Below are 19,561 nucleotides of genomic sequence, written 5' to 3' on the forward strand. Positions count from 1 at the left end.
AGAAATGCATCTTTTCATCACCCCACCTGATACCACTGGAGTCACACAATTACATGACCAAATCAATCAAAATTTGCACTGTGAATACCATAACAGCAAGGGAGAACTCTTTTCAGCGGAATGCACAGTCAACAGGGATGGTTTCATGAAGAAATTGGCAGATGTTTGGCCACGGTGGGCAAACAAATTTGAAATAATAAAAAATGCAGCAAAACGTGTTGGTGTAACAATGGAGCTATAAATCCCAGGTTTATAGCTCCATGGTGTAACTAACCATGGCCTGAGTGTTGAATGGATGCAAAAGGACAAATTTGTTCAAGCATCATCTGTTATTCAAGATGAAACAGCAGGACCTTCATCATCAACTTCCAACACATCAATGGTTGAGTCGCCAGTTGGCATCAAGAAGTACACCAAGCAGTACTATACACAAAAACTGGAGAACTCATTAGAAACCATCCAGAAGCTTGAAGATTCATTCAAGAGTACACCATTGGAGGAGATTGATGGACTACTGACAATTAAGAAAGTGAAGCCAAAACCAAAGGCAACAAGTAACATGAGGGTAACTCAAGTCTATGGATCCATGGAAGGACAACAAATATAAGAGTCAGTGGAGTTATTGAATAAAGAGAACGAAGCAAGGGACAAAGCCAGACAAGACAATAAGCTGAAGAAACAGTGTAATCTAGGGACATTTTTGAAGTGCAAGTCACATTGTGTTTGCTTGAAACCAGATGGCAAGTGTGAGGCAGAGAAGTTGAAACTGTGTCCCAAATGCTTGAATGTGCTGGCTTCCCAATTATATGCAGTAAAGCTGCATGTAAAGATGAAAATGGAGTCAAGCCTGATATGATTTTGCCTGCTTGCACACAAGGGAAGCGTGTGCGTCGGCGACTTCTTGTTGATGACTCATCTGTTGAAGAGATGTCTGTAGTTGATATTGAGGTTGAAGGTGCAGAAGAGGTTGAGGTTGATGGTGCAGATGACGTTGAGGTTGAAGGTGTAGATGCTGTCGAGGTTGAAGGTGTAGATGTGATGGGGTTAAGAAGGTTGGATATGAAGGATGTGAAAGTGTCGATGTGGGTTTAGGTGATATATGAAGAAGAAGTGTATGATTGGTAAAGTTCTACAAAAGGTGGGAGATGAAGTCTGTGTGAGATGTTTAGAGAAGCCATTTGGAGTAGATAATAGGGTATGACACAGGAAATGGAAAAAGAGTCTGCTCCCATACTTTATGGTGAAGTGTATGAAGCAGAAGTGCAACCAGGGATGGTGAAATGTGGTAGAATGTAGAAATACATTTATCAATAAACATGTGTATGTGAAATGAAAAGTTGATTAATTTTATAGTTTAGTTATTACCCTTTACAAGTTTGTCTTTTCTGATGATGCTTTATTTGTTTAATTAAAGTTTCAAATGATAAAGTTGTTTATTACCTGTTAAATATAAATCATTACAGTTAAAAACAGATTGTTCTTTCTTCAGCTACATGAAACTGTTACATGTGAATGTAGGTTCTTTAAAGTGTAATTAATATTCGTTTATACTATATGTGTGTGGTACTGTATTTTGCGCCAACCCATAAGCACCCACCCAGTTGAACTGACCCACAATGTTAAAAATCTTAAAGGTAGCAAAACTTACATCCAAATGAGATCTTCATTTATATAGTAGTCATTTTGGCAGTATGTTGTGAATTGTACATATCTTAGTAAATGTAATGGACATAAAATTGAGGGAATACTGTGGAAGGCAATAGTAAATATTTCTCAGAACATTTAAAAAAAAAATGAGAGCAACTTATTTAACGTAGTTAAATTACAAAATATGTGAGGTAAGTGTTTATTTTTGGTGTTATTAGTGTAAAATTATATGTTGCATGTAAAAATACAGTTTTGATATTACACTGTAATGGATTTATTAATTGTTCATATTTGTTTTTATTGACCCTCAAAACGCTGGTTTAATGCCCCTCAAAATGCTGATTCTGATCAAGTAATGATGTTTTCAAAAATATCAAGTTACGTACAATGTGCTATATTTCACTGATCATCATTCTACAAACATGTAATTTTGCAATGTAAATTACCCCCTAGTTGTCCGTTTTTGATGCAGTGCCAAGAAGCTACACTTCAATTAATAGCAAATTTTAGATGCACGGTAAGCAAATAGATGATTGTACCCATATATTTTTTTGGAAACTATAAAATAATTTTTGAGTTGTTGGCAATTTTAAATTCATCATACATATATCCTATCTAAAAAGTATAATAAAAAGTTCATGACAGGTTCAGTTTTTTTTCTAGCCAATAATATTTGTTCACCTACATTTTGAGGGGCACCAGCATTCTGAGGGGCCCCTACCTGTAGTATGTTAATTATTTAATGATGTCTATTTTCCTCGAGATGAGCTTCATTCTCAAAAGTTATACCTGTACTTACATTTTATGCCTTTGTTTGCTAGCTGGGTCATCTACTTGGTTATTTTTCAGTGGAACAGGTGTCACTTAACTGTTTCTTCTCCTCTTTACTGCTTGCATGTGTTCCTCTCATTCCTAAATTTGTCCATCAACTTCATGCTCCAGTAATCCTGTTTCAAAAGGAATTATAAATAATATCGACGCTCTATGTTCACATACTGGGTAATCACCAATCACAATAAATCCCATTCCAATCCCATAGCTTCACGCACACACACATCTAATCAAATACACACACATGCTGTTTGAAAGCCGTTATTTCCTATTCACAGTTGGTTTGGTCTACCAAACATACTCTGAAACTCTCTACAAAGACAACGATGCACAGAGCTGACCCTGGCAACCTAGGATAAGGAATTATATTTTACCCAGCCCAGACACAATAGCATGTACATATAAACATTACTTACTACAGGATGAGCGCCAGGTATGGATGCCTTTCCCAGGAACGGGTAGCCCCCGCTGCCTCTGAGTAGTGGGCAGTTCAAGTGCAGCTCGTAGATTGCTCAACAGCATGTCTCTTCCCAGTCCTGTGGTCAGTACACAACAACCAGTTTGTACCTACATGTAATGAAAGAAATTAATCAAAAATAATATGGCACAAAAGAGGGTTCTAATTAAGAAGACACTGCAACTGCATGGCCTCTCCAAAGACTTTCCAATTCAGGCAGAATATGATCATCAATATCACAACCCTCTAAGTATAATGCAAGAAGTAAGACTCCATTTGCTCCTGCAAGCCAATGCAGAGATGTAATAGTTGCGAATGTCACCATGGATACATTTGTTATTGGTTACCATCACAGTAACAAGTTGTGCTTAATGGGTGAAATGAAAAGAAGAAGGGATCACAAGGTACAATGTCCAGGCAATGAGGGCTGTTCAGCAAAGATGCCCTATTTCGGAGATGAACAAAATGGTGGAAAGATTTGTGAATCCAAATTACTTACAGGTAAGAATCCACTAATGGTCAAGTACGTGTCTCACAACTGATGCTGATGGCAAGGCATGTAAAAGGTTCAGTAGTACAATGGCTGTAACTACTCATTCTGAAAGTGAACTTAACCTGTTAGATCAAGTTCACCTACTCAAGTCACTCCGCAGAGCACTGACTATATTAAAGCAGTATTCTCCTCTGATATGTTCCTGCAAAAACTGTGACTAAGAAGCGCTTGACAATCTTATAAATACGTGGGAGAAACCATCACTGATAAATTGGAGTGGGATGAACATGTAAAACGTATTCTAGCAAAAACTAATCAGCGTATGTTCCTATTACAGAAGCTTAATTTATTCGGACTAGACCAACTCTTATTTCTCTGTTCTATATTAAAATCGTCAATCAAGACCACCATTACATTCTGTTTAGCCCCGTGGGGTGAAAATACTACTGCTAGAGACATGACCAAGTTAAGTAGACTAGTTTCTAAAGCAAGGAAAGCTTGTCGGTCACATGACCTCAGTTCAGTAGATGAGTTGCTTGTCAGAGTATCACAGAGTAATATGAAGTCAATCATGTCATCCCAACATCCTCTGGGGCATCGGGTAGATAACAGCAATCAAACAGGCAGACTAATTGTCATGAGATGCTGAACCGAGAGATACAGGCGTTCTTTTTTGCAAAGGGCTATTCTCAATCTTGCCAATGAATTACGTAGGAAAAAGGCCAAATATATGTGTCAGAACATGGACATAGTAGTCTTAATTTTTCGTTTTAGGAATCAGATTTTTATGTATTTTCGATGTATTTATGATTGTTTTATTGTCTGTTTTACTGAGATGGACTGAATGCTAATTTATATGGTCAATAAATTTCTTATATCTGAAATATCAAAAGCGCTCTATCAACATGTTTAGAATGCCTTGCAAAGTACTACAGTGGAAATCATTTATATCGCCAAAAGCATTCATTTGTATGCAAGAGGGGCAGGAAGTACACATTTCCATGTATGCCAAATGCTGCAAAGGGTTCTCTGCTAATATGCCACACTGACAGCAGGAAGCTAAACAAAATATCTGAGACACCCACCTGCAGCAAATGATTATGGTCCACTCGTTTTGAGACTTCCACTCAAAAGCAGATGTCATCAATAAGGCTTTCACTGTGACCAATCCAAAACACAGTACCACACTTTGGTGCATTGGTCAGTACAGGGACTACAGTTCCATACACATAACATATAATGTGCCTGAAGAGTCCATAGCCAGGAAGATGGAAGCTGCAGTATTAAAGGTGAGCTCAAATAGTCCATGTATCCAGACCCTGAAATAGATGCAAAGAAAACAGAAATGTGATGAATTACGTAAGAGAGGCAGAGCATACAGATGGAGGAGAGCACAACTCAGAGAGAGAAAGTACAAGCTACATGGTAGAACTAAAAACATAAACCAGTCCAGTATCTATAAGAAAGATCAACTGATTCATGACCAGTTACTCTAGGATGAAAAACTACACTGATGATGAAGATGACAATATTTATCGGTGATGCCAGTAATTTGTAAACTGAGTCTATCCACACTCACTGTTATGAGTTAAAACAGTATCACTCAGTCAGGGAAGTAGGCAATCAAGCTGATGACCATGAACTTGGCAAGTGCCATCAAACTTTCAAGGCTTTCTGCTGTGTTGCACTGCAAGATACTGTTGAGAGATGTGACACCTCTCTCCACATGTAGGCTGTTGTGGCATATGTAGGAGATGTCAAATGGTTTGATCCTTAAGATTTCTTTACTTTTCACAATACTTTGAAGAGCATATATGTCAGAATGTGGACTCTGCTGCCTCTTCTCTTAGCTGTCAGGGTTAGCATTGTGAAAATAATGCCATATGCTGGTGCCCCTGGCTTACTGATGGTGTAGGCACCGGTCCACATTCTGCATCCCTCTGTGTAACTTGCTGGGGCTGATGTATGTTTTGCCAACTTTTCATTTATGTCATCAGCCCATGCCATCCAATCTTGGTCTGAAATTGCAAAGGTGTGAGCTTTCCAGTTACATATTTCTAAATGTATATAGGCCTAAGCTTATTCTGAATGCAGCTTGGGGCTCAGTTCAGCTGATTCTTAAACCACATTGAGTAGTAATATATGCTTTTAAACTTCTGTCGCTTTTGCTCTGCTACACTGCACAGAAGTAGGCTACTCACCAGCTCTACAACTTCCCTATCAAATAAGCTACATGTACTACTTAGTGAGTGTAAGTCTGTGATGGTATAAGCTCTGAGGTGATGGGTATTACTTTCACTTTTCCCCTTTGAGGTAGCTGAGAGGTTTTTCACACCTACCCATGCAATCATCCCATTCTTTATCATAAAGTTGAAATTTGATTTCTTCTTGAATATGAAACTTTTTCCTAATTTTAAGTTGCTAACTCTTCAAACTCAACAACTTGCTTCTGTTCTTTTATGGTGAGATCATAGATGTGAGGAGTTCATAAATACTGATTTAGTTTCAGAACCAATTCTACATGTTAATCTTCTTACAACTGTTTATTCAACATCTATGAGAAAAGGTTTCCTCATGTAAGTGAATGAGGTGTCAATGTTCCAAAAGTTTATTGAACCTTTCTGTCCAGCACATTTTTGGCATTTATATGTAAAATTCCACCTGTTTTCTGCCATACTTCCTCTGTGGGAAATGGTGTAGTGCAACCCTGCATTTCTGTACTGTAAAGAAAGAAAAAATAGATAACTAAAATCCTGGTTATCAGTACTGAAGGGCTCATTTATTAAAATTACAATTCATTATTCTTAATCGTAGTTAACCATAAACATAGATTGAAATACAGATCTTGTCTCTTACTATTTTTATAACCAGAACTGCATGTGGATTCCTAACATAGTTAACGATCAGCTATCTGCAGTATTCTGTTCGTAAAGTGTTTGTGTAATGCGGCTGAGCAAGAGTCTTTCCAGTAAAGCTGTTGGAAAAGGGAAGACCACTAATGGAGTAAATGAAAACAATTAAATGATACCTTAAATAACTGTTGACCAGCTGATAAACATATTTATATTTTAAATGCAATTTCCCCAGATTAGTGATAGTAATATACCTAACATGTGTTCATCCGTGGGTGGGAAAGCAATTATTTACTCTGTCACTGTGAATTTCCCTCATGCAGTGGCATTGCTGGCACGACTCTTGCTCAATCGTGTTCGTGTTACATTTGCAAAGAAAAAGTTAAGCTTACCTTCTAAAAGGTTAAGTTAACCTTAAAAGTGCTAGTTCAAAAAGGTTAAGAAGGTTGGCTTCTGCAATTGCGTAGGCCTACAGCACACATACTTTATGCTTGACCTTATTAGTTTAGATTAGTTTAGTAAAGAAAAAGGATCAGGAGGGACACTCAAGTCCCCATCAAAGACCCTATAGGAGATGGAAGAAAACTGATGACACAAACGATCAGACCAGATTACAATGCTTAAAGTGCTTGTCCAAAGCATTCTTAAACCCATTCACACTACAGTACTTGCAAGTACAATTTTCTCAGGCAAACCATTCCACTCATTCACGACCCTATTAGAAAAAAATTTATGCCAAATATTAATACTACTTTGTGACTTGTGGAGTTTAAGACAATGACATCTGGTACAACCACTATCAGCAAACATGAAAAAGTCAGTGACTATCAAGATACTTAATAAAGATATCACTTTTATGAAACCTACGTTTGAGTTGAATCTTGGTCTTGGTCACTGCATAATCTAGATCTATGGGAAGACTGTCCATGAACTTGTGTTTAAGTTACTTTATTTCTCTGAAATTTAGTGACTCTAGCCCTGACTCGTTGCATAACTGGTAATAGTTCCTAAAAACTCAACATGAATTGAATATGAACCACTGAATCAAGAACTACTGGAGACTAATAATTCTTCACATCCTTGGCTAGATGAAGTAATGGTTTCTAATACAAACGGTATACTTTATCAATCCCGTTCTTGAACCATTGGCCAGAAAATTGTGTCCTTTCTGGAGAGAAGTATTGAAGGAGAACCGGACTGATGGTGTGCTATTTATAATAATCCCTCTGCCTAATACAAATACCAAAGTATTTAATTAAAAAAATAGTGAATTGCACATAAAGCTCCTAAGGCGACATCTTTGCTCTAGGTAAATTTAACTCTTTTCACAACACTTAGGACGACATAGCATAAACTCACCACTTAGGGCGACAATGGTGATTTACTGTAGTGTAATTTCGTCACACTGGACGATTAAATACAATTAACTAGTTAATTAATTTCACATATACATGTCACCCTATGTGAAATTAACTCTTTCCACAACACTTAATAAATTAATAAATTGTGAAAGACATAACACCAGAGATCTACAGTCAATATGAAAAGATGCCTGTATACAGTATTTAGAACTGCTCAATGGGATCATTTCAACTCAAGCTGGATTCTAAACCTGAAAATTTCCAACGTATGAATTCTGGCCATTAACTTACATCACTAATAGTTTCAGAATTTGACTTCTGTTCATTTGTCAGTTTATTGAGTCGTAATGACAGGCTCTTAGCATTACACTCATAAACACACATACTGCTACTTCACAAAAATGCATTGTGTTACATATTGAAACAATTTTACATAACACAAAACAGCATGGAATGAAAACAATATGACAAAAACAGGGAGTTTGCAGGAACTCACCAGGACTCACAAAAGCCTTCAAGATCTTTGCAATCTAGACACACCTCAAGGTGCCCCTGCATACTCAAGCATGACATATAGCCCTTGTTACTAGGATATATTGGAATTACTGGATATGAGTTTGCCCGACAGTGCCAAGTCTCATTGCAGGAAGTCCACTTCATCTCATTTGTTGTATGTAAGAAGAAGTACCTGGAAAGGAAAAAAAGTTACTCATTACAACAATGTTGCATTTCTATTGCAATTTCCATTTGTTCCTTTACCCTCTGGATTATCAGGTATAAATGAAAACTTTCATTCAGCTTTCACTTAAAATTATCAGAATTACTATTAAGAGCAACAAACTTATAAATCAGATACAGACTATCATCTAAACCCAGCCTTACAAAATGTGCATCCTCATTGTATTGATGCAAGTTTATCAGTCAGATCTAACTGGTGCCATGATACCTCTTTTAAAAATGACTAATTCCCTGCAAACCTAAGCAAATTCCCAATCAGTTTCAATGTTAAAGGTAGTCTGTATATGCTCCAAATTATAGGATGCTATAATTGCTAGAAGTTTTTAACAAGTTACTTTCATGTAGGCCCTTAGTCCAAATCCAGACATTCTTTATGAACACACAAGATGACTGAATGTCCCCGTCAGGTAAATTTCCTCAAAAGTTGTAATAGAAACAGTTTATAGAATTTTGACCAAAGGTGACCAAATTTGAATATTTGGGCCAACATGGCATAAATTTAAATAATACATTGAAAAGTTCACTTATTTTTTGGGGGGTTGCTTTGATGCTTTTCACAGAACGATCTATATCTCTTACTCATCTAAAAGTTTGCACTGGCTTTGGTTACAGGAAGTGCATGATGATGATGTAAACTACACCAAGGAATTCTAATGCATCCTCCTGTGCAGTTGAATCAAACTCTGGAAGAATCTGTTTCAACCTTGCGAGACAGGAGGCCCATGAAGTTCAGGTTGAAATTGCATGGAAGAGAGCTTTGATTACTTCCATTAATTCAGAGCTATGTCCATCATAGTGTTGAATGATGCTGCAAAGAAGCTATAAAAGAAGGAAAATTTAGATTTGTAGGAAATCTACATCTGACATGGGTGGCTCATCAATATAAGTGGAAAAGTTTAGGGTTGCAGCCTTCATTTGTATCTATTTTTGTTATGATTGCTTGATGTTTCAAAGCACTTTCTTGGAAGTCTGTCACTAGCTTCTGTAGCTGAAAAGTTACTCTCATCAAGTAAAATGATAAACACATCATATCTTAATAACCATTTGTTGGAATATGCTACTGGGAGAAAGGAGTAGAGGTATCATGAACTTGACAAAGAGAGTGCCCATGTTGGAAATCTAGTATATTTGGGGGATAATAAAACTTAAAACCTTCATTGTTGAAGTGAAAATTATGATATTCTGCAATAAGTGCCAATCCTTGGGATGGGGTTGGAATATCACAAAATGCCCCTTGCAATTGTGCCCATATAGGTTGGGATTTTCCCTTCTCCAGGCATAGGAGTTTGTCAAGGATATGGTCCTGGCACAGTAAAAGTCTTCCATTTTTCAACATTTCCAGGTGGGGAGGATCAAGTCACATGAAGTCTTGCACCTCCATAGCTTGCAATCCCTGCCTTAATGAATTTATTTCTAAAGCTGCATGGGTTGTCTTAGGTTACTTACCTTTACAGTAACAGGATTGCTTTGTTCCTGAAATAAAAACATTTAACAATATTTAATGTGACTTTTCGAGCATGGCCAGTGATTTTCCACGATCAAGAAATTCACAATAACATGGATCTATATCCATAAAATAATGAAACGGAAAACTCAATTTGAAATAGAAAAACCAGTATTCTTTGCAAGAGTTGGATATATATGCAATAACTGTGGGGCTGTATTGACCTTGATCATGTTTCTCCCTGTAAGAAGGTAACATATATTGTGAAAGAGAAATATAGAACATAGGTTGGGGTGGGAAATTGTGCAGGGGGGCAGAGGTTTGTTTGGCCCCAAATATGCCAAAAGTTCCAATACGGTCACATTTGGTCAACATTTTAAATTGTTGTCATTACCACCCTGGAGGAAATTTACCTCACTGAGACATTCAGTCATCTTGTGTGTTCATTTAGAATGTCTGAGACCAATCTGGAAATAAGAATCTCAAGGAATGTAATTTTTGAAATCTTCAGAAAAGTGTGCTATAATTTGTTGCCTATACAGACTACCTTTAATTCAAATTTCTTCTATTGGATATTTGAATCATATTCAAACTTGGGCTGCTAACCTCATCTGGTGTGTTTGTACTGATGATACTGGCTGCAAGTTCCTGAAATATAGAATAATTAAATTTATGGATTACCTGCAACAGGTATATTCAACAACCTATCACAGCACAGGTCAGCAATTATTTGTGTTAGTACACTGTGGATATGTTCATATGTATATCGATTCCTTTTGTTAAAAAATTCTTTCTTGCAATAAAAAATTTAAACGCTCCGAGACATTTATTGGATATTGAATACAAACTTGCATTTTTTTCTTTGTTAATTAAGGAATATGTTAATACATAGAGGTCATACCAAATTCAAGATCAGATGAAATTTAAGTCGGTCAATATCAGTCCCTATTCTGGAAATTTATGCCTGTATGAGGATTTCTGTGATGAAAGAATCAATGTTGATGAAAGAATAAATGTGACTTCATGCAGTGTTTTACAACCTGTATAAAATTAATACTCCAACCACACATGCAAAGTGCAATGTGGTTCCCAGCTACACCACTCTTTGGGGAAATGGTCATTTGATGGCTGTTCTTGCTGCAAACTCAGTCTAGACAGTGTGTTAGATTATCAACTCAACCAACTTTGGCCAAGTTCCTGATAATGTCGGCTGCAAGCCAGGAATCTCATTGGGTTGCTGCCACCACCATGAAGATTTAAGCAGTATATCATTTCTCCTATAACAACAACATTGGAATGGTAAAGCAACATTAACAAAATGATGCTATATCGCAATTCCCTTTTGAATTAAGTAATATGTTAAGGGACATTTTCTTAATATTTAGTTTGTTCAATATGAAAAATCAACCAAGGTAAAATGCATTATGGTTTCCATGATGTAACATGAGTAATTTGTGTATGCGTTTGTTTGTGTGTGGGGGGAGGGAAGGGGGTTTGCACACACTTAATAGTAATTAAGGCTCTACAAATATTAGAAAAAGCTGGAAATGATGATTGAGATGCAACAAACATGGGCGAAAGTGGAAAATATCTGCCAAGAAAACGAGACGGACCATTCCTGCAGGCTATGAGGTATCATTATGTTAAGTATCAACTCAAATGGAATAAAATTCTTCCGATTCTGTGTTTATAACGAAATTTCAGCTGAACCTTATTTTGTCACACATCTCATCAATATGCAGCAAAATAATAGCACTGAAAACATTGCATTGTGTAACCAACCTGCTCAGCACAATAAAATTTAGTCATACCACATATGGTTGGTGAACAATTGCAGATCAGGTTTTAATGTTAAGCCCTGCCCACTCATTTCGTCGCACGATATCTGCACCAAAAGCAATAACAACCCTCCTTAGCTCGTCATTGCTGCAAGGATCACCTCAAACCAACCTACCATTCTTCAGATTGGAGCTAACAGTTATTAATGTTAAGCTCTGCCCACTCATTTTGTTGCACAATATCTGCACCAAAAGCAATAACGACCCTCCTTAGCTCATCATTGCTGCAAGGATCACCTCAAACCAACCTACCATTCTTCAGATTGGAGCTAACAAGAGAACGTCAGCTAAAATCTATTTTGGTCCCCCCCGTTACAAACATTCAATCAGCAGAATAAACCAGAGATTAAAAATGTTGTAATGGTCAAGCAACATGTTGATACTAGTTTTATGTTAACCCCGCCCACTCATTACCATGCATGATATCTACACCAAAGGAATTAGTTACTATATGTGGTTTTACCAAGTTGATCTGGCAAGAAGCTAATTAGAAGTTGAACATTTAATTGCTGAGTTTCAAACTGACATCACATAAAATTCTCCTCTCGAAACTAAGCAAATAAAATCAAATATTTGAAAACATTTGTCTGGAAACTGGAGTTTTCTAATTAACTTATTCTTCTTTCTTTTATTGTTGGCAATTATGTTTCATTTTTTAAAGCCATTGAGTCAAAATTGATTTATTGTGTGAAGACAGCAACAGCCCTTACCCTCACATAAGCCAGCACAGAACTCATCAAGTTACTGATTATTGTTAAGAAAATTATGGAGGAATCATGCCAATCAACCCCCCTCTCCCAACCACCCCCCTCCCAAATAAAAAGACTGTAAAGGAATCTTACTTGTGTGAAATTCTTTAAGTAAAATGGATTGAATTTCTTCTTCAAAGGAAGGCCTGTGGAACTGTTAATATGTGTGTACAGCCCTTTCTCATTCACAGCCTTGACTCCATATGGCCCAAGCCAAGAGTTTTCGACTTTCCCTCCTCTTCGGGCATCCTTTCTAGCATTCCGGACGAGAACACTTATAGAACCAACTTTGAAGCTCTGAATAAAACAAAATCCAGCATATATACATAAACATCATATGACAATGTATATGTTGCCATTCATTTAACTACAGTGCAGTTTTCAATGCACAACATAGCATTATGTAATTACCTGTTTTGATTGCTACCTTCAATCAAAATTCTTTTTTTGCCGTTCTTGGGCTTTGCCAATATTTTCTTTTACAAAACCTTTGATTATGTCTTGCGACTGTGACATGAGTTGAAAAACCCTCTCCCGCTGTGCATCGCTGCAGCAGGAGATTCTGGTTGGACAATGGAGTCTTCAATGTCGACTAGTAACAATGGCTCTCTGGATATATGAAGATAATTAACAATCAATTATTCACAACACTTTGTTGACTGAAGAATAAATAAATTTTTATATATTTTATTTTCACTATTAAGACCCTGGAACCATAAATCTGAGTCACATCACATACTCAAACCAGCAGAAATATAAAACAAAAGTATATTCTGTGCTGTTATAGGTCCAAATTGCATACCAGCCCAAAATATGATATATAACTGAAAAACAAAACCAATATCAGTGGCATTAATTGCATGTATCTAAATTAATTGGCATGCTTTTATAGTTTAATGAATGTTCATCTTTTGTACTTGCTATTTAGCAGTTTTTCCCAGGACCTGGGATGTGTCAAATGAGATTTTATCCTATAGAGGATCAGTGTAGCTATGCAGGATTTTTCCAAACTCTCTTGTCCCTGAATGCTTTTCTCCGTATATGACCTTTACAAATGTAAACCTCTATTCAGCAATGGTAGGTTTGAATTGTTACAAACCTTCCAAACATCACAACGAAAGGAGAAAGACCTGTAGAACCATGTTTTGCTGTACGGTACCCCATGAGAATGGAAGACAGTGTTTCATCCCAGTCATCTTGGTTTTGATTGACAACTTTGATGAGTGACATTTGCATTTTGCAGAGTTTGGTTGAATCTTTCATCCAGCCCATTGGTCTGTGGGTGGTAGCTGAAGGATACTCTGTGGCCCACCCCTGTCATGTCAAACAGGGACTTGTTCAGAGAATTAACAAATTCTCCTCTTTGGTCTGAGATGACAACTTTCATGCACCCAAATCTAAATAAATGAAAAATTAAACAAGTTGTTAAAGAACTGGTTATGAGTAATGCAGTAAACTATTGGCATCTTCAGAGTGGCCGTGTGGTTTAATCAGGAGAATCTTTTAGCACTTCTTTCAAAACAAGTAAGTTAAGCACTGAGATAACACCTGGTCTTGGATGCACTGACCGTTATCCCACTAACATTTTATTAACATTAACTTATAAAACAACTTCAAGAAATTCCTGTAACCATTTGGCCGCTTTCTGGGTCACAGGTAAAACTGAGAACAAATGCAGGTCTGCATAACTAACTTCAAAAATATGTTATGTAAAGTAAAAACAAAGTAGATGGATACCTGGCCATGGTTTCAAACAGAAAGTTTGCAACGGTTTATACTGTTTTGTCTCTTACAGCAACAGCCTCTGGCCATTTTGAAAAATAGTCACATAGGGTTATGATGTACTTATTTCCATTGATGGTCTCTGCAAGGGGTCCAATCATATCCACACCCACCTAAAAAAAAAGGAAAATAGCATTCAGAACCATACACAATCATACCAACTGATGTTCAAGTGATTTATGTCTGAGTTTTGTAGACAATATACTGCTATTAAGGATTTCCAATCATGCTGAAAAATACTTATTGAAAGTTAACAAAAGATTACTCAATGACCGAATGTGCTAAAAGCAGGTATTCTTACACTGCTAATAAGGTGCGTACAATCAACAATTCTTGTACAGAACAGAATGCTGTATCAAAGTTTGCAAATACTTTTGATACTGGACAGTGAAGCTTTTTTAATTTCAATGACTTAAATTGCCTGATTTTGGCTTTTCTTGATTTAAAAGTATTACTGCTCACACTTTTCAGCACAAAGCTCGGTGGCTGTTTATTGCTCCCGTTAGTCTAAACTCTTTGATCTTTTCCGTATCGATCTTCTTAGATTTAATGTTGAATTTTCAGGGCACAGTCCTGACGAACGATATTTTCCAATGATAATGTACTCTTCATCGGTATCCAGCTCAGGAGAAGTCATCTTGTAATATCAGATCGGGCTAAGTAAGTTAACGGTCTCAACTCCTAATGCTTAACCGAAGGCCAGAACAGTGCGTGCAAATATGCAACTACTAAGAACTTTGTGTGCCTGCGCGTTACACATTGAAATGTATTGCTTAGTATAATAACAAGCATGGCCTGTGTTTAACAAATTTATGTCTTGTTGATCACTTTTCTTTGTTTCGAACTTGCAACCTATTAAGAGTTTATATATCTTTTTTAGTAAGGTTATGAATTAATAATATGTTTGTCTACTCATTATTATTGCCTTTAAATTAACAACATATGTTTGATTAATGGTGGAGTGGCACCACCATTAAGAAAAGAACAACTTTTAGAAAATTTATATATTGTCACACTTTTCTACCATCTTAAATATAATGTCCAGAATAGTTTTAAGGTCTGGTCAATTCTAATTCATGAATTGCAGATATTAATTATATATTTTTCATTTAGAATAGAAGTTCTGTACTGTAATTTGAAAATTTGCTACCTTTGGCAACCTTGAAACGTGAACAGACCCAATTTCGAGGACGCTGATGTCAAACTCAAAGGTATAACAAACTTTCGTAAAATTTTGAAGACTTGCAGTGAGAGTTGTACAGTAAACTGTGAGAGTTGGCAGGCCTGCAAAACCCTAGCAATATAGTCTTCGACTTAAACGATTTCTGCTGATGTACTGAGTCTAGTCTAAGTCTTAACCCTATCGTTTTAAACTTCAGCCAGTGGCAGTAGGCCAAATTGTATAGGCCTAATGGAGTTTTTGGCTGAAACTGTAACTGTGTAAGGCCTAGCTAATTTAGAACTAGCCTTATGGCTGATAAGTCTGTTAACAAATCTTCAATCAAAGCGTTGTTGCATAGCATGCTAGGTGCTTACCCTAGGAGTATCTTAGGCTAAGCCATTACCATCTTCCATATACTTATTGCAATACCAACTGACTCGACCTGTTATTGGCCAAAAAAGGGGATATTGGATATTTACCCCATTTGGTAATGCTAGGCAGACTTAATGCTCCTCTGCACAAATTCATGATTAAACACACACAGTATTATTTCAGTGGTCAAGCCAAACATGTCTTCAAGCACAGGAAAGTAGTGCTGGCCATTAGATTCAGAGCACTTATGTTTACAATCATACTTGTTGACTGGTGAATTAATTAGGTGCGCTCAAGGATGAATCCTAGTGGCAGTATTTGGGGTAGTTTATCAAGTAACAAATTCTTAATGCTCGAGTGAATTTGAGAAGGACTGTTTATCTATAGACAGTCTCGGCCTTCATGCATAGCATTAGACCTAGTAATATGTATGGCCGTGGCTATTCTTACGACTAGTTGTAACAATTAAACTATTCTTACGACAAAGGCAAATTCAAGCGCAGTAAAGTAAATAAAGCAACTGCGCATGTAGTAGGGGTAACCCTAACCCTATAAACATAACCCTAAACCTCAATCCTAACCCTTACTCTAACCCTAACCTGAAATTATTGTTACTCCTCGTCGTAAAAATAGTACTTCTGGTCGTGAAAATAGCAACTGCGCATGCGTAGTCGGAAATTATTCTTACGACTAGTCGTAAGAATAGCCACTTTGAATATGTATTGCTATGCCCATAGTAGTACTAGTAGTAGGCTACTTCTTATGGCCATATTCAACTTCAATTCCTATGATTGAGATACACAGCTAATTGTCTGCATATAGGTCCAATAGGCCTAACTCAGCCCAGCTGCAGTCAGACTTTAGAATCTTGGTTACATTGGTTGCACTGGTATAACTACTGTAGGTCTAAGCTAGGCTTGTTATAACTCAGTCGTATAACTCAGTCGTAGGCCTAGACATAGGAAGCCATAGGCCTATGCTTGTTTGCTTTGATCTCAAATAAGTAGTAAGCCAAGCCTAAAATGGAACTAAACAGGAAATCCTGGACTTTATGACCAAAACATGCCGATCTACTCTTACTGTCGTAATACTAGTTGTTGAAGCCTAGCCTAGTACCGATTAGTAGTAGTGCCTATGGCCCTATGCCTATCCCCACCTTAAACAGCTTGGTAGGCCTCTAGACCGTCACGCAGTTGAAATTTTGTCTCCCAAATCTTTCGTCTTTGTAGAAACGAACTCCATCTCCATTTCGGTGGCTACATCAGGCCGCACAGCAAGGCAAGATGTTTTCTTTAAAACAATACAAAACCATTGTTAGCCTACGCACGTTTTATACAAAATATGTGTTTGTAAAATTGTATGGCAGTGTCGTCTGCACATATCAAAAGTTTTTTGATTTAGGGTGGCATACTCCTATTAGAGTCGATATCCATCCGCCCGATTGTTATTCTATCTCGGGAAATGTTCCAAAAGCATCAAGAGAACATCTTTTTTGACCCGTTATCAATCTTGATTTTTTTTTTTTTTTGTGGCTTGCATGTTGAAGAGCATGAATGACTAGAATGTCTTTACATATGTTATGTTTCGTGCTTGTCATCTTAATTGTTTATTTTAAAAACGTATGAAAACAAAAATTAAGTAATAAGATCCTTCAAGAAGCTTTTAAGTGCATGGATGGGAGCTAGGGGGCTGGGGAGTTTTGTAGTTGAGCCAAAATTGGTTCAATTTAAAGGCATTGAAGAGTCGCCCAAAACCACGTTCGGCGATCTGAAAAAGTTAACTTTCCGTGGCTTGCAAGTGACGATATGTTCGTGTCGCTACAAAGTGCAGACAGTACAGTACGGTAATGAAACGTGATACCTTGTTATATTTTAGCTGGACCTAAGATGTCCATCGCTGTATTGTCTGTACACTTTGTTGTAGGTATTGACCGCAGCTGTATGCACTGACTGTACACTAGTGTCTAATTACCGATGGTAGCAAGCTGTGTGTGTGTATTTTCTGGGATCGATGGTGGTGTCTAACACTTTTGTTACATCTCATTCGAAATTAGGTCAGATTACAGGCATTATACGTTTCTTTTTGCGCGAGTCTTCGCACCCTATAAGTCCCCTTTAGGCCAAGAGAGGAGATGCTTATCCAACCAATTTAACATAACCCTCTCTTACGAGAAGAGAACGATGAAACTCTTTTTAACAGTATTTTTATTGATGAGGATATTAGATATAGATTTATTTCATCCATAAGATATGAACATTTTTCCTCTCTCACTAATGTTTATATATATATATATATATATATATATATATATATACATATATATATATATATATATATATATATATATATATATATATATATATATATATATATATATATATTCATTCATTCATTTATTTGTTTTTTTCACATAAATATTACAATGTGAATGGAAAAGTCTTCTGAAAAGCCTATGCTGGCTTAACAAAACAGAAGACTCCCATGAAGAAAAGATAGAAAATAGTGAAAATAATGTTAATAACAATACGTATACGCTTCAATATGTGAATATGCTGCTATGCGACTATGCAGCTAAATCATAATTAATAAGACATGATAATTTCTTTAGTAAGACATTTACTAAATGTGGAGCTTGCTTTCTTAGTTTTTAAAGTTATTGACAGTGAATTCCAAATTTTGGTTGCACGGTTTCTGAGGCTTAACATACCACATATCAATTCCTTTCTTTCTAAAATGCACACTAAACATTCTTCAAAATAGCCCTCTTACTGACCAACGCGTATGACTCATCACCTTGACCGAAAATCCTGTGGCTCTGTGCGGACAAGTTGTTTGGACTATTCTATTCATCAGGGGGGTCTTAAATGGTGTTTCTATAATTATAGGATTGCATTAGATAAATTAATTGGCACTTACTTGCTTTAATATTTATGATGCATATTCCACGATCATTTTCTTTGAAATAATATTAAGTTCAATAAAATATGACGTTTTGAAAGCGAAACTCGGCTGCGGCGATGTAGGTGAACACTGTGCATTGCGTAGCTGTACCCTATTACAGAGTACAGGATACACATATTACGTAACGGCGTGCCCAGCGAAGAAAGCGAAACTTGTATTTTTCTTAGAAGACATTCGATTGGATTGTACTTGGTCCGATTGAAGATAGTGACCAATGAAAATGAATTTAACATCAATGTAAAGTTAAGAAAAAATCCTTTCCAAAACCGTTTGAACTAAATTTGTCAATGAATATTCAAGAGGATGGTTACGCAAACAAAGTACGGCTATCAAATGGTGATTTTCTTCAGTATTTACTGTGTGTTTTCAATGAGGGTTTTGAGTTCGATATTTATTAACCTTGCATCGTAAATCACCGAAGTCCGGTGGAATTTTGAACTGTATTGTTAAGAAAATAACAGAACTTTAGAGACAACACATTTCTCTGTTTAGTGCCGTTTGAACTAAGTTTTTTCGGTATTAACTTTTCACGCTATGGCTGTAGGAAAATGGTCTATATGGTAAAGTCATAGGCCTAAAACTGCGGCGGTCGAACTCAGTTCGCGTGCCGCACAAGGAATGGCGCTAAGGAATTGATATGGTGCGTGTGTTTTATATGATTTATAATGTGCGTTGCTAGCCGTTCTGGTATTATGATTATGGAAATCTGTGTTGCTATTTATAAAATTTCGAAAAATGATTGGCAATGATCCATTCCAAGCCTTGTATGTAAATGTTGCAATATTAACTTTTATAATGTCATCTAATTTCAATAAATTGAGTTTCTTAAAGAGGGGCTTGTATGCTTACGGGGTGCTGCGTGAGATACATGACG

The 19,561-nt window shown here is 36.7% G+C and overlaps 1 protein-coding gene and 1 long non-coding RNA gene across 3 annotated transcripts in view; both read right to left on the reverse strand.

The window, feature by feature from the left end:
* The window catches only part of LOC139977967 (gamma-adducin-like), a gene marked incomplete in the record, with an annotated part of 755,008 nt that extends 750,288 nt beyond the window's left edge, over positions 1–4,720 (reverse strand). Inside the window, 3 exon segments of the mRNA XM_071987816.1 lie at positions 2,447–2,594; positions 2,895–3,045; positions 4,514–4,720.
* A 2,485-nt stretch (positions 4,721–7,205) lies between these two features.
* On the reverse strand, positions 7,206–17,098 carry LOC139977975 (uncharacterized). Of its 2 annotated transcripts, none has more exons than XR_011796855.1 (10): positions 16,883–17,098; positions 14,148–14,305; positions 13,510–13,807; positions 12,822–13,019; positions 12,504–12,707; positions 10,371–10,471; positions 9,826–9,852; positions 8,959–9,198; positions 8,138–8,329; positions 7,206–7,287 (listed from the first exon to the last, which is right to left on the reverse strand). It is a non-coding gene; the product is annotated as an uncharacterized lncRNA (long non-coding RNA). The 2 variants fall into 2 exon arrangements; XR_011796854.1 differs by lacking the exon at positions 7,206–7,287 and adding an exon at positions 7,297–7,448.
* Positions 17,099–19,561: the final 2,463 nt, after the last annotated feature.

The sequence above is a fragment of the Apostichopus japonicus genome, chromosome 12 (assembly GCF_037975245.1).
Source record: "Apostichopus japonicus isolate 1M-3 chromosome 12, ASM3797524v1, whole genome shotgun sequence".
NCBI classification, from domain to species: Eukaryota; Metazoa; Echinodermata; class Holothuroidea; order Aspidochirotida; family Stichopodidae; genus Apostichopus; species Apostichopus japonicus.